Genomic DNA, 15,176 nt, shown 5'->3' with positions numbered 1-15,176 from the left:
ATATGATCCCATCCTCTTCAATTCACTCTGTGCAGTCTGTCTATGTGTGTGTGTGTGTGTGTGTGTGTGTGTGCGTGTGCATGCATGTGTGTGTGTGTGTGTAATCCCTCCCAGTACCCAGATACTGAATAGTTTCAAGAGTTACAAATATTGTCTTTCCATGTAGGAATGTAAACAGTTCAACTTTTATAAGTCCCTTATGATTTCTCTTTGCTGTTTACCTTTTCATGTTTCTCTTCATTCTTGTGTTTGAAAGTCAAATTTTCTTTTCAGCTCTGGTCTTTTCATCAAGAATGCTTGAAAGTCCTCTATTTCATTGAAAGACCAATTTTCCCCCCGAAGTATTATACTCAGTTTTGCTGGGTAGGTGATTCTTGGTTTTAGTCCTAGTTCCTTTGACTTCTGGAATATCCTATTCCACGCCCTTTGATCCCTTAATGTAGAAGCTGCTAGATCTTGTGTTATCCTGATTGTATTTCCACAATACTTGAATTGTTTCTTTCTAGCTGCTTGCAATATTTTTTCCTTGACCTGGGAACTCTGGAATTTGGCCACAATGTTCCTAAGAGTCTCTCTTTCCAGTGGTGATCGGTGGATTCTTTCAATATTTATTTTGCCCCCTGGTTCTAGAATATCAGGGCAGTTTTCCTTGATAATTTCATGAAAGATGATGTCTAGGCTCTTTTTTTGACCATGGCTTTCAGGTAGGCCCATAATTTTTAAATTGTCTCTCCTGGATCTATTTTCCAGGTCAGTTGTTTTTCCAATGAGATATTTCACATGATCTTCCATTTTTTCATTCTTTTGGTTTTGTTTTGTGATTTCTTGGTTTCTCATAAAGTCATTAGCCTCCATCTGTTCCATTCTAATTTTGAAAGAAGTATTTTCTTCAGTGAGCTTTTGAACCTCCTTTTCCATTTGGCTAATTCTGCTTTTGAAAGCATTCTTCTCCTCACTGGCTTTTTGAACCTCTTTTGCCAATTGAGTTAGCCTATTTTTAAAGGTGTTATTTTCTTCAGAATTTTTTTGGGTCTCCTTTAGCAAGCTGTTGACTCACTTTTCGTGATTTTCTTGCATCTCTCTCATTTCTATTCCCAATTTTTCCTCCACCTCTCTTACTTGATTTTCAAAATCTTTTTTGAGTTCTTCCATGGCCTGAGAACATTGCATATTTATTATGGAGGTTTTGGATGTAGAAGCCTTGACTTTTATATTTTCCCCTGATGGTAAGCATTGTTCTTCTTTATCCAAAAGGATGGAAGAAAATACTTGTTCACCAAGAAAGTATCCTTCTCTAGTCTTATTTTTTCCCCTTTTTTTGGGCATTTTCTCAGCCATTTACTTGACTTTTTAGTCCTTTGTCAAGAGGCATACTCTAAGGACTTGCAAGTTCTCAGTTCCTGCAAGGTGGCACAATCAAGGGAGGGGAGTTTACTCCTCTCCTGGCCTGCTCTCTGGTCTGGGAGCTACCAAAGCTTTTCTACCTAGGATCTGCAAGTAGAATTTCCTTTCCAGAGCCTCCACCAGCTGCATTCTGTCAGCAAGCACTCTTCCTTACCCCAAGGCTGAGACTCAATCAGCGGCTCAATTCCCCCAGGGTCTTTAGGCCAAGGGCTCCAAAAATGGACGCTGCTGCTGCTGCTGCTGCCGCCTGGGGCCAGAGCTAGCAGAGGACCCTGCTCCCTTCTCACCCAGGTAAAAAAAGCTTTCTCACTGACTTTTGAACCTGTCTTTGATGTTTGTGGGTTGAGGGATCTGAGAACTGCAGCTACTGCTAGGGATTCTGCCCCCAAGTCCTGTTCTAGTCCTCTTCCTGGTGGTGCTGTGTGGCCAAGGTTGGCTGGGCTCTGTGGTCTGTGCTCCACTCCACATCCTGTGAGACAGACCTTTCTTATCAGCCTTCCAGCCTATCTTGGGCTGGAAATCTCTTTCATGCTGTTGTTTTGTGGCTTCTGCTGCTCTAGAATTTTAGTGTCATTTTTACAGGTATTTTATGGGCTGTGGGGGAAGAACTAGAGTATGTGCATTTTTCTACTCTGCTATCTTGGCCTAGTAGGTTACTTTTTTAAGAGTTAGAGTAACCAGAGACCAAATTGCCAACATTAACTGGATTATGGAGAAAGCAAGGGAGTTCCAGAAAAAAAATCTACTTCTGCTTCATTGACTACTCTAAAGCCTTTGACTATGTGGATCCCAACAAAATGTGGCAAGTCTTCAATGAGATGGGAGGACCAGATCATCTGACTTGTCTCCTGAAGAACTTGTATGAAGGACAAGAAGCAATAGTTAGAACAGTATATTGAACAACTGCTTCATTTAAGTTTGGAAAAGGATTATGACAAGGTGGCATATTGCCACCTTACTTTTTTAACTTATATGCATCATGTGAAATTCCAGGCTGGATGAAACAAAAGCCAGAATTAAGTTTTCTGGGGGAAATATAAAAAAATCTCATAAATGCAAATGATACTACCCTGAAGGCAGAAAATGAAGAGGAATTAAGAAGCCTCTTTCTTGATGAGGGTGAAAGAGGAGAGTATAAAAGCTGGCTTGAAACTTAACATGAAAAAAACTAAAATCTTGGCAACTGATCTCATAATTTCCTGGCAAATGGAGGAAGAAGAAATGTAAATAGTGTCAGATTTTATATTCTTGGGTTTAAAGATCACTGCAGATGTTGACTACAGCCACAAAATTAAAGAGGCTTGCTCCTTGGAAGGAAAACTATGGCAAATTTGGACAGCATACTAAAAAACAGAGCCATCCCCTTGCTGACAAAGAACTGTATAGTCAAAGCTATGATTTTTTTCAGTAGCAATGTATGGTAATGAGAGTTGCACCATGAGGAAAGCTGAGTGCCAAAAAATAGAAACCTTTGAATTATGGTGCTAGAGTAGAGTTTGGAGAATCACTTGGACAGGAGAGAGACCAGATGCTTACAATGCTTACAGAAATTAATTCCGGCCATTCACTGGAAGATCAAATACTGAAGCTGCAGTTGAAATGCTTTAGCCTCACAAAGAGAAGATGAAACTCTTTAGAAAAGACTCTGGTGTTTGAAAAGATTGAAGGCAAAGGAAGAAGGGGGTGGTAGAGGATAGGATGGATAGATAATGTCATAGAAGCAATGAACACGAACTTGGACAGACTTTGGGAGACAGTGGAGGATTGAAAGGCATGCAATGGTCCATAGGGTCATGAGGAGTCAAACATAATTGAACAACTGAACAACAAAAATAATTTTGATTAGCTCTCATGTTTGAGATTCTGTTTTCTTTACATAGGAGTCATTTTTGATAGATCATTATATTTGTTATTAAGAGTTCCCTTTTAGTATATAAAATGATAATCATCATTAAAATTCTTTCTTGACAAAATTGTGAACTTATTTTGTGGAATTCAGCTGGACCAACATTTAGAAAGGACTTAGAAATCCTATAGGAGAGACTACAAAAGAAAAGATGGTGCAACTCTGAATTTCATCTTTGTTCTGCTTTCATAAACATGTATTGTCTATAACTGACCCAAGAAATACCTGTTATCCATAACTCTGACCCTAGAAATATCTATTTTTGTCAACTCTAATCCTTGTTTAATATACCTGTCTCTTGTGGCCCATGGCCTTGATCTTGGAGCTCTGCCCATATATGGTCTGGTATTATATGACTAGCCCCAAAATATTTTGTACCAAATTATTTGAGGGAAATGCTGCCCAAACCCAAAGTAATTATTCAAATAGAGGAAATATTAGCTATCCTGACAAGCAAAGGGGAAAGGGCGAACCAAAGATAATTTGTAATTTTAGTAATTAATGGTGATTCTTTACTGCTAGCATCTTAGCTAGGTGATTCTTGTATCCAGAGTTCTTGAAGCTTCTCAGTCCTGGTCAAAGATGACAACCAAGAAGAAAGAAGCCAGCATGTTGTCCAAAAGGGACAAAAATCTCATGTACAAGTTTGAGAGCAAATCTGAAAAGTAGACAAAGGGAAAAGTTTGAGACAAGGTTAACAAACTGGTTCTATTTGATGCAACAATCTTTGATAAAGTCTGAAAAGAGGTTCCCAACTCCATCCTCATCACTTTTACAGCAATCTCAGAGAGATGAAAGATCTGGGTTCCCAACCCTGCACAGCTCTCTGATGCCTGCTTGGAAAAAGTCTGATCAAGCTAATTTGCAGCACAGAACACAAGTGATCTCTACCAGGAAATCCAATGATGGAGATGTTCCAGTTGGTGGTGAAGATGTGTGAAGTAGATCAGCCATATTTTTTTTTGTACATCAGCAAAATACAAAACAAACAACTGCTTCAAATATTGTCCATCTACTAAGAAGGGATAGGGATGAATTCAGAAAGGTGACTCATGGTTGGAAAGAGGACTCAATTTAGAATCAGAGGAACTGGATTGAATTCCCACCAGTTGCTAGCTTCTTCTCCACAACCATGTATTTATTCTGAATATGCCTTTATATGTCCACATTCTTTTGTTAGAATGTAAATTCTTTAATAGTAAATACTTTCTTTCTTTTCTTTTATATCTGCAGCACCTAGCATAGTACCTGGTATACAGTACCAGCTTAATACATGCTTTCTAAATAAATTATTAAATCCTGACTCCATTATTTGTGTGACTGTGCGTAAATCATTTTACTTGTCTGGGTCTCAATTTCCTCCTTTAGAAAATGAGGAAATTGCACTAGATGCACTAATGTCTCTCCCAGCTCTATAGCCTATGAGCCTAAGAAATGAAACTCAAGCACCTTTACATTGACCCCAAATCCAGTGACTTTTTAACTTGTCTTGATTTGGTTTGACTGAATTTAGTGGCTATTGACAAGGAAAAGCAAAGCAAAGAGACAGAAAGACAGTGTGTCCACCTTTCTCAGTTTTAATTTTCTCATATGCAAAGTAGCACTTACCTGATAGTGTTGGTATGAAGATCATATAATATGTGTGAAGTGCTTTGTGTTCCTTAAGGCACTGTATAAATGTTTGCTATTATTATCATTTTTATTATTATGGAGGCTTGATAGGGCTTCATGACTAATGATTTTGCAACATGAATTTAGGAGACAACACATTGTAGGTGAGAGAGTACTGGAGTTAGAGGCAGGAAGACCTAGATTCAAGTCCTTTTTCTTTGGAGGGGGGAAGGGCAAGGGAATTGGGGTTAAATGGCTTGCCTAAGATCACATAGCTAGTAAATATGTCAAGTGTCTGCGACCGGATTTGAACTCAAGTCCTTCTGATTCTAGGGCCTGTGTTCTACTCACTGCATCACCTAGCTGCCCCAAGGGTTCAAATCTTACTACATTTACAGACATTTATAGTAGTAGGGCCCTATGAGTAAAATGGTCAGTTCCTGCCTGAGACTCTTACTAGCTGTGTGACCCAGGGCTAGTCACTTAAACCCTCTGCCTCATTTTCCCCTTCTGTAAAATGAGGGGATTGGACTTGGTGACTTCTCAGGTCTATTTACCCCTTCCACCATTCTTTGGATCTTAAATGAAAAAACCTCTTTGAAAGAACATCCAAGTTTGGGAACCAGACTAGGTGGAGAGTAGAGGTGTTTGTTGCCAAGGGTGGAAATACTAGATGGGAGGGCTGTCTGTGGGGAAAGAGAGGATACTAAGATGCCTCTATTGATAAAGGCATCTCTAGTGGAGCCAACGGGACTGAAAATGAGTAGCCTTTTACTTTGGGGTTGAACCTTTTGATTGTTTTTTTAAATCATGAGGATGGAATCAATTCTGTTCAAGTTGCTGCACTATAGAAGGCTCCTTTGTTGGCAGTCATGTGCCTGTATCCCAGCCTCTGCTTGTGGGCTTTCTGATTTGGTTTTTTGTGTTCCCCAATTTATCCTTATTTTACAAAAGTTCCTCCTAATAGACAGCATCTTCCATGCTTACTGATGCCAGGGCTTTCCAGGGAACCAGAGAGAAAGCACCTGCCAGGGAAAGGGTCCCTGGTGGTGCAGGTTTGGAAGGGTAGAGGCAGTGGGGACCTAAAATGTCCTTGGTTCCTATGCCTTATTTCCAGCCTGTCCTTCTGTTAACCCTCTGCTCCCACATCTGGTGTGCATAGCAGTGCCCAAAGAATGGCAGTAATTAGAGCCGGGGGAAAGGAGGGCTGCCTCCTGGGAGAGCCTGCCTTACTTTCCTTTCCAGGGGACTGGGAAGCCCTTCTCAGCTCTGGCCGGCTTAGATTCTCGTGACTCTGACATTGATCTTGCTTGTGTGGACTGGGCCTCCCCTGGTCTCTCAAATGGGGCCCCTCCAGCTGACTGGCCTGACTGGGGCTTATTCTCCCCCTTCCCTCATGGATTTCAAACGTCTCTTTGCTTCCTTGGCCTTTAAAGCAGGAAAACTCAGCCAAGTGGTGACAAACCACTTCAGCCCCAGCCACTAGAGAACAATTGTTACTATAACAACCTGGCACCACATGGGCATCTGGAGATGTTGGCTGTCTTCAGCTGGAATCTAGAGGCATAATGCACGCTTGGGCACACACAAACACACACACACACACACACTCACGCACATATTCACATATACATACACACACAAGTAAGCATATGTGAGTACAAAGTCATAGCTGATAGATTTTAATGTGAGAACACTGAATTAACTAGCTCCTGGAATGGCCTTTTGAATGGCATTATCTCCTTTGTTGTGTTGTTTCCAGTTTAGCATAATGGAGGCTATTTCCAGGACCAGCTGATAGACAGCTATGACAGTCGTTCGTTCAACTCCTGCTCTTGGGTAAAGTACTCTTAGGTTTGTCTTTCCTTTTAGAAACTTAACTCTCAGAGGACAAGGACTATTTTACTTTTGTTAAGTCAAATCCAGAAGTATTTATTAACGTACCTACCATGTGCCAGGCACTGTCCTAAGCTGTTGGGGATTCAAATAAACGCAAAGACTGGCTCCTGACTCAGACAGCTCTGTCCAAACAAGTTATGGATGGGATAAATTGGAGAGAGTCTGCAAAGGGAGGGCACCAGCATTAAGGGGCAATTTGCAAAGCTCTTGCATTGACTTTCCCGGAGTCTAGCACAGTCCCTGGCAATAGGCAATTAATAAATGATTAATTCAATCTCTTCCATTTGTAACCAGGACTGTTTTGTATTTTCTTTCAGAAATTAATGAACTCTGGCCTAAACAGCATCTGGGATGGATTTCAAAAAATACTGATAGGAGAAAATGTGATTTCATTGGTACTGGGATCCCCTGGTATGTAAATGTCATGTCCTGATGTAGATTAGCACATTACCTGCCACTCATTACCTTAGATAGTGTTGGAAGACACTGAAAGACCTGTCTATCATTCCACAGACAAGCCGTTAAAAAGAAAAAAATACAGTCCCTGCCCTCCAGGAACTTACAGCGTAAAAGGGGAAGACTTCTCTAATCCCCTCAATTGAAAATGATCTCCCCCTCCTAGAAACTCTCCCTGAATGTGTTCCATCTTGTGTTGCAGTCGTTTGTCTATTCTTATGCTCTCTACTAGACTATAAGTTTCTTGAGGACAAAGTCTTCTTTTCACACATCCTCCACAATACCTGCCCCAGATAATCCCTTGTGTAATTTAATCTTACAAAGTAGGTGTTTGGGAAATGCTTGTGGAAAAGAGGAGCTCTTCCTCACACTGAAAGATTGAGTGCCCTTTCTAAATCCTACCAGATCTTGAAGGCTGTCGACAGAATCATATTTTCCTTTCTCAGCCCTTCCCCATATTCCACATATATCCCATATCCATCCCATATTCTCTTGGCGGTGGCAGTGGGAATCTGGAGTTCTGTTCCCAAGCAAAAATATCTTCCATAGTGACATAGCTCCATTGGGAGTCGACTGGAAGTTCTACAAATGTTTGCTCTATCTGGTGATGACTTGGAAGACATCTTATTTCTAGTATTTTCAAATAACTATCAGAAAAGGGATGTGCCTCTAAAGCCTTTGTTGATGGCGCATTATGGTGCATTATATATTGGAAACCAGGGCGGAGCCAAGATGGTGGAGTAGAAAGACGCATATACTCTAGTGCTTCCCCCACAGCCCACAAAATACCTGTAAAAATGACTCTCAACAAATTCTAGAGCAGCAGAAGCCACGGAACAACAGAGTGAAAGGTAACCTGGAAGGCTGACAGGAAAGGTCTATCTCACAGGACGCTGAGTGGAGCAGAGCCCAGCCCTGACCACGAGGCACTGGGAGGAACAGGACCTGAATACACATCCAGGGCAGAATTCCCAGCAGGGAAGGTCCCAGATCCCTCAACCCACAATCGACAAAGAAAGCTCCAAAGGTCAGTGTGGGAGGGCTTTCCCAGCTGGGCAAGAGGGGAATGAGGTTCCCCCAGCACTAACCCCAGGAGGCAAATGGCTACAGTGGCTGTGGAAGCAGCCTGGGCCCATTGTCTAGGCAACTCAACTTAGAACCTCTGGTGGAATTGAGCAGCTGATTTGAACCCCAGCTCTGAGGGATGGCCCTGCCCCCACCCAAAGCCCCTGGAGGAGTTGAGCAGTTAATCTTAATCTCAGCCTTGAGCACGGTACTGGGGAGAAGAGGAGCACTAGGACCTTCCTCTTCACAAAGGATTCAGAAGTTAAGTAACTGACTGGGAAAATGCCCAAAAAAGGGAAAAAAAATAAGACCATAGAAAGTTACTTTCTTGGTGAACAGGTGTCTCCTTGCACCCTTTCAGATGAGGAAGAACAAGGCATACTGTCAGAAGAAGTCAAGGCTTCTGCCTCCAGTACCTCCAAAATGAATATGAAATGAGCTCGGGCCATAGAAGAGCTTGAAAAGTATGTCAACAGCCTGCTAAAGGAGAACCAAAAAAATGCTGAGGAAAATAACACCTTTAAAAAGAAGAGGCTATCCACTTTGCCACAGTATCTTCCCGCATTAAGCCCTTCAAAGGTAGGAACTCTTTTTCTCTTTGTTCTTGTTTGTATTCCCAGCACTTAGCATAGTACCTGGTATAAAGTCAGTGCCTAATAAATGCTCTAGCTCTCCATGTCTCTTTACCTGCAGCATGGTGCCGAGGAATAAATTCTGCATCTGAATAAAGGACACCCTGGTTTGGGTCCTGGTCGAGTCACTTCCTGCCATTATGACCTTGGACAAGTCACCTCAGTGCTCAGGGTCTCAGTTTCCTCATTTGTAAAATGTGGGAATTGGACTAGATTGGGCAACTTGGGGTCTCTGAACTTATAAAATGTTTTTGATTGCTGTAATCCAATATAATTAATTTCCTTTGCAGCCCATCCCGTCTGTGTCATTTCATGCATCTAAAATTCTGAGAAGGGTCATCCACATGCTTCACCACACTGACCGCTCTAGGGGACCAGGACTCAAAAATAAACCCCTGGATCCGATGATTTTTGAGCCAACTTCTGTCTCTAGAGCTATAATCCTAAATGGTTTAAGGAGATACAAGACAAAGAGCAAAGTACTATGTATAGTTTGAGGGCAAAGGAGGTACTGGCCTTGGAGTCCATGGACCTGAGTTCAAGGATTGCCTTTGATGTTCACTACAGTATTCTTGGGGCTGGTAGGTGATGCAGCATATAGAGCACTAGACTTGGAGTAAGAAAAATCTGAATTCAAATCCAGCCTCAGACACTTACTATGTGACCCTAAGCAAGTCCCTCAACCCTGTTTGCCTCAGTTTCCTCACTTGTAAAATGAGCTGGAGAAAGAAATGGCAAACCACTCCAGTATCTCTGCCAAGAAACCCTCAAATATAATCATGAAGAGTCAGACATGATTGAATAAAACAACATTATCCTTGTGACTGTAGAAGAGTCATTTAATTTCTCTGGGCTGCAGTTTGCCAATTTGTAAAGTGAAATGAAGCCATTGTCCTGCATGGTCCCTTCTAGCCCTGGGTGGATCAGTAGTGCTTCAATGTCCTCTTGGTACTACTCATTTCACTTTGCATCAGTTCATATAAGTCTTTCCAGATTTTTCTGGGAGCATCCCACTTGTCATTTCTTATGGAAAAATAGTATTCCATCACAATCAAATATGACAACTTTTTCAGCTGTCCCACAATTGATGGACATCCCCTCAATTTCCAATCCTTTGCCACCACAAAAAAGAGCTGCTATAAATATTTTTGTGCATATAGGTCCTTTTCCTTTTTTTTTTTTTTTTAAATCTCTTTGGGATATGGACCCAGTAGTGGCATTGCTTGATTTAAAAGGTATGCATGGTTTTATAGCCCTTTGGTCATAGTTCCAAATTGTTCTACGGAACGGATGAATCAGTTCACAACCAACAATATGTTAATGTCCCAATTTTCCCACATCTTCTCCAGCATTGATCATTTTTCTTTTCTGTCATATTAACTATTCATAATAGATATGAGGTGATACCTCAGAGTTGTTTTAATTTTCATTCTTCCAGTCAATAGAAATTTAGAGCATTTTTTCATGACTAAAGATAGCTTTGATTACTATCTGAAAATTGCCTGTTCATATCCTTTGATCATTTATCAATTGAGAAATGGCTCTTATTTCTATAAAGTTGACTCAGTTCTCTATATATTTGAGAAATGAGAACTTTATCAGAGAAACTTACTGTAAATTTTTTCCCCACAGTTATGATTGCTAACTTTTATTTCTCTCCATCCCAGATTTTTTCCCCAGAGAACTCCAAGTAGAGACCATAAGACAAGATAAACGTTTAGAACTGTGTGGTGATCTTATGAGTGAGGAGCTCCTACTGCCGTGGTCATTCAGGCTCTGCTTTGTAATTCAGAGAACTGCCCAGAACCCTGACAGATGGTGACCACCCAGGGTGGGCAAAGCCAGTCCTCTATTCATTATTTCCTACCACCTCTCTAAACCTTATTGGCCTTAAGGCTGGGAGAAGTAAATAAGCCTCACCACGTATCTCAGTATAAATAGATCATCAGATCCTTCCCTGAAAGCAGGTTTTGACAAGACAGGAGGGAGAGCCTTAAGGACTGGGTACCTAAGGGAAGAGGAGGGAAAACGTTGACCACAATGGGAGGGTGGGATACAGGAGAGAGGAAAAGCAAAACAAGAGAATCCATTTTTTAAACCTCTTTCACAATTTTTCCTTGGTTAGGTCTTGTTCTCCCTGCTTGTAAAATCTCCCCTGCAACCCTAGCATAAGTAGACATGATTTTTACCTTGGTCTGCCCACAGCTCAAAAATAATGTTTACAGCGTTAATTAAAATTCACTGTTGCCTTCCTGTGGGTTTGTGCTTTCATCTAGGCACTCATGGCCCGAGGGTAATCATGGTTTGGATGATTTGTTTTTCTGTTTCTGTGGGTTAGAGTTCCGCGGTTGCCTTTTTAGATTGAGTAGAGGGTGAGACAGGGAGTGGAAGGAAGCCATGGGGACAGAGCCTAGGTGGACCAGTACACTGAGCCTAGCCCCGTTTGGTGAACATCATCTGATCCTCATTAGCGATTTTCAACGAGACAAAATGGGGAATGGCGCGGGGGAGAGACTTGGTCTGATGATGTTCATTACCCCATTATAAAACATTTTCATTTTGTTCCTGGCAGCGTGGAGGCCAGAGCCTTTGGAAGAACTTGATTTCAAAGACAAACTGTCCTTCTGTTCCTATTACCGGCAATTTTCTATGAATGTATCCTGTTTTCTCTCCAAATGGAGACATAGCCTATCGAGCTTCTGACAATATGTAAAAGGCAAAGCAGAAGGTCACTGAGATGGGAGTACTTGAGGATGGTAAAAAAAACAAAAACAAAACGAAACTGATCTTCTGCCATAGCGTGTCAGGGAATGTGCCTGAGACTCCGGGACTGCCTGGAATTAGTGGAGTTCTCGTGAAGCACCAAGCAGTAAGGAGCTTCGCTAATCCCGGGAAGTTGGCTGCAAAGGTTAAATCAGACAGTGTCTGAGCTGCAAAATTCTCATCGACAATAATAATTACCCTATGGCTCAGAAGAATCATACCATTTTCAACGTCCTTTTACATCTGTCTTCCCACTGCGGAGTGACAGCAGCTCAGTCAAGTCACAGAACTGGTAGTGCCACCCCTGCTTTACAGTAGGCAGAATGAAATTTTCTATGAGACTTAATTTTTCTGGGGAGGGAGGGACTTAGGTCCTAGAATCTGATCCAGGGCCTTTTGGGGGCAATGGATTCATGGGTGATGCATTATTTTATATTACACTCTTCAGCCTTTTCTGAGGCTTAAATATGTAAAATTTTCATGCAATGACTGGGTAGTTTGGTTATGTGTTTTTAGGTGCATCTTTGATTTAGAAATAATATGCACTGTTCAGTTCTTTGCAAAAGGCTGTTAGAAAAAAATAATGGAGTAGGAGCAGAATACACCAATATAGTCACAAAATAAAGTAGTGAATGTTGCAGATCGCATGGACTGTTCATGGGGAGAGAGATCATGGATTATATTAGGTGTGTATTTCCCCCATCTTCTGGCATAGGGCTCTGCAAACTTTAGGAACTTAATAAATGTTTGTTGAGTTGGATTTTAAAAACAACACCAACAATGTTCATTTCTACCAGAGGGTTTACTGAACAGTACCAGGAAGGTGTGGATTATCTGTTTATTTCTTTGCAATTTTTCCCTTGATTATAGCATGATCTGAGACTTGTGAGCCATGGTTCATTTCAGAAATCATGGATAACAACTCACAACACAGACACTAGATTTGAACATTAATTCATAAACATACACACATATAAACACACGCACACTTACAGACAGGAGAATGGGGAGGAAAGAAGATAGAAGTGGAGAGGGAAGAAAAAGGAGTGAGGAAAAACAATTGAAATGAGAAGGAAAGGACAGGAGGCAGGAGGAACGAAGGGGATGGGAGGGAATAAGAGGGGAAGGAATGGAAAGTCAGAAGAAAAGAAAGGAGGGAAGGGGAAAGGTAGAGATTGAAGAGTAGAAGAGAGTAGAAGCCATGAAGACAATTTATAGAAGGACAAGAGGTACGTTTGTGAAAGCCGCCTGCTCTTAAAGATCACCTTAGGGGAGCAAGGTGCAAGTGTCGAGGTCCGGGGTCCAGGTCCCTAGTACCTCTTCCCCTCAAACATAGCTACGCACCAAGATAACATCGAAAAGACTACATGGAAGTGCTTGGCACCTGCGGAGTAAGACAGCCCCCAGCAGAAAAAAGGAAAGGTCAGGTTCCCTTCTCTATGGGGGGCCCAGGTAATGAGAAGATAGGCTAATGAAGAGACCACAACTCTTAATAAACCTCATTTGCTCATAGATGTGGGGCAGATTTGCTTCTATCTTCCTTGACTCTCCATGAATGAATGAATGAATGAATGAATGAATGAATGAATGAATGAATGAATGAAATGAATCAACCACAAAACTTTCTTATTTCTCCTTCTCCACCTTTCTTTGTTTTCAGCGTCCTCCCACTCCCTACCCGGGCATCTCCCGAAGTCCTTTGGCACAAGACGCCGGCTGCTCCCACTTGGCAGTATTGGAGAATCGTTTGGAGTCGGGAGAGAAGGGGAGTGAGGGGGGAGCTACAGCTGTCCTGTGTGTGTGCTCGTCCTTTGTTGCTGAAGACCGTGCCATCAGAGAAATGATGACATGACTTGCACTTGACTTTGTTTCGAGTCCATTCTTTTTAGAAAGCCGGTCCTTTCCTTCGAGCTCGGGTTTTGGACCCGGAGAATCTGCGGCCACTATTTTTGGATAGGCCCCTAGCCTCCCGGGCGTCCAAGAACACGAGACTCTGCCAGCCCAAGCTGGATCCTCAGTCCGTAGGAAGGAGCGAGGGCGCCCTCTTGACCTGAGGCGCCTGCCCAGGAGAGGTCTCCAGGACCCGACATTCCCGAAACTGGTTTTTGCTTGGAGACCTCCACAGTGTGTTATTACACAATGCTTCAGATTTTCCAAGATGTAATTTCATCGGCACACAGTTCCTGCCTTCACACAAAGCAGGCTGCATGCAGCCTAAGTACGAGGTATTCCGGAGTTGTTGTTTTTGTTGTCGTGTTTGTCCTTCCTTCTCGAAGAGGACATGACATCAAGGTGATGACATGACTTGCACTTGACATTGATTTGAGGGAGGGAGGGCTGTGCAAGGTCGATAACCTCACCTTCTTCTCCTGAGTCATCTGGGTCCAGTGGACTGATATTCTTTCGCAACCGAGTAAGATCCTCCCCGCCTCCTCTCCCCTCCCCGCCTCCTCTCCCCTCCCCACCTCCCTCGCCCTCAAACACACTTCCATTCTGCGGGCTACTCCATCGCCAAGTTTCTGAGGATGAACCTTACTAAACTCAGTTAGCCTGGTCCTCTGGAAGCAAGTACTGGCAGGAACAGTTGCTAACCGTATCAGTGAGATTTCTTTTTCCTTTCCATTTCTTTAAAGTTTAATAGTATTTTTTCCCCAATTACATGTCAAGAAAAATTTTAGTATTCATTTTTACAAGATTTTGAATTCTAAATTTTTCTCCTTTCCCCTCTCCTCTTCTGAAAATGGTAGGCATTTTGATGTAGTATGTACATGTGCTATCATGTAAAAATATTTCCATATTAGTTAGTTGTGAAAGAAGAAATAAATTAGAAGGGGAAAAACACAAGAAAGAATAAAGTAAGTGAAAAAATGCTTCCATCTGCATTCGGAGTCCATCACTTCTTTATCTGAATATGGACAGTATTGTTCTTCCTCCTCTGTTGAGTTATCTCATTTTGAGTCTTGGATCATCCTGTTGCTGAGAAGAGCTGAGTCATTCATTGCTGATGAATGAATTCATCAGCAAGGCTGCTGATACTGAATACAATGTTTTCCTGGTTCTGCTCATTTCACTTTGCATCAGTTCATATAAGTCTTTCCAGGATTATAAGTGAAGTACTTTAAAAAATTCTTCTGTTAATAAAGCTCTGTTTTCTCCATCTCACCCTTTTTCTTTGCAAAAAAAAGGAAAAAAAAACCCTCTTGTAACAAATATACACACTATATGTACTCAAGCAAAACAAACTCCTGCATGGACCATGTGTGAGTTTCTTTATGCAACTGTGTAGTGGGTATCATTCTTCATCAGCTGTCCTCCGGAATTGTTGTATTGATCAGAGCTCATAATTCTTTCAAAAATGATTGTCTTTATAGTACTGAAATCTTTTCCATCTTCAAAGGACCTGCCAGAAGACAAAGTCACCTCCCCTACATAGGGCAGGA

The 15,176-nt window shown here is 41.8% G+C and overlaps 1 long non-coding RNA gene across 1 annotated transcript; it reads left to right on the top strand.

Annotated features, from left to right (window-relative positions):
* The first annotated feature begins 6,519 nt into the window (after positions 1-6,519).
* Positions 6,520-14,870, top strand: LOC140510215 (uncharacterized). Its single transcript, XR_011969150.1, has 4 exons — positions 6,520-6,760; positions 7,138-7,231; positions 8,166-8,303; positions 8,703-14,870. It is a non-coding gene; the product is annotated as an uncharacterized lncRNA (long non-coding RNA).
* Positions 14,871-15,176: the final 306 nt, after the last annotated feature.

The sequence above is a fragment of the Notamacropus eugenii genome, chromosome 6 (genome assembly GCF_028372415.1).
Source record: "Notamacropus eugenii isolate mMacEug1 chromosome 6, mMacEug1.pri_v2, whole genome shotgun sequence".
Taxonomy (NCBI): Eukaryota; Metazoa; Chordata; class Mammalia; order Diprotodontia; family Macropodidae; genus Notamacropus; species Notamacropus eugenii.
This window is presented reverse-complemented; position numbering and strand designations above follow the sequence as displayed.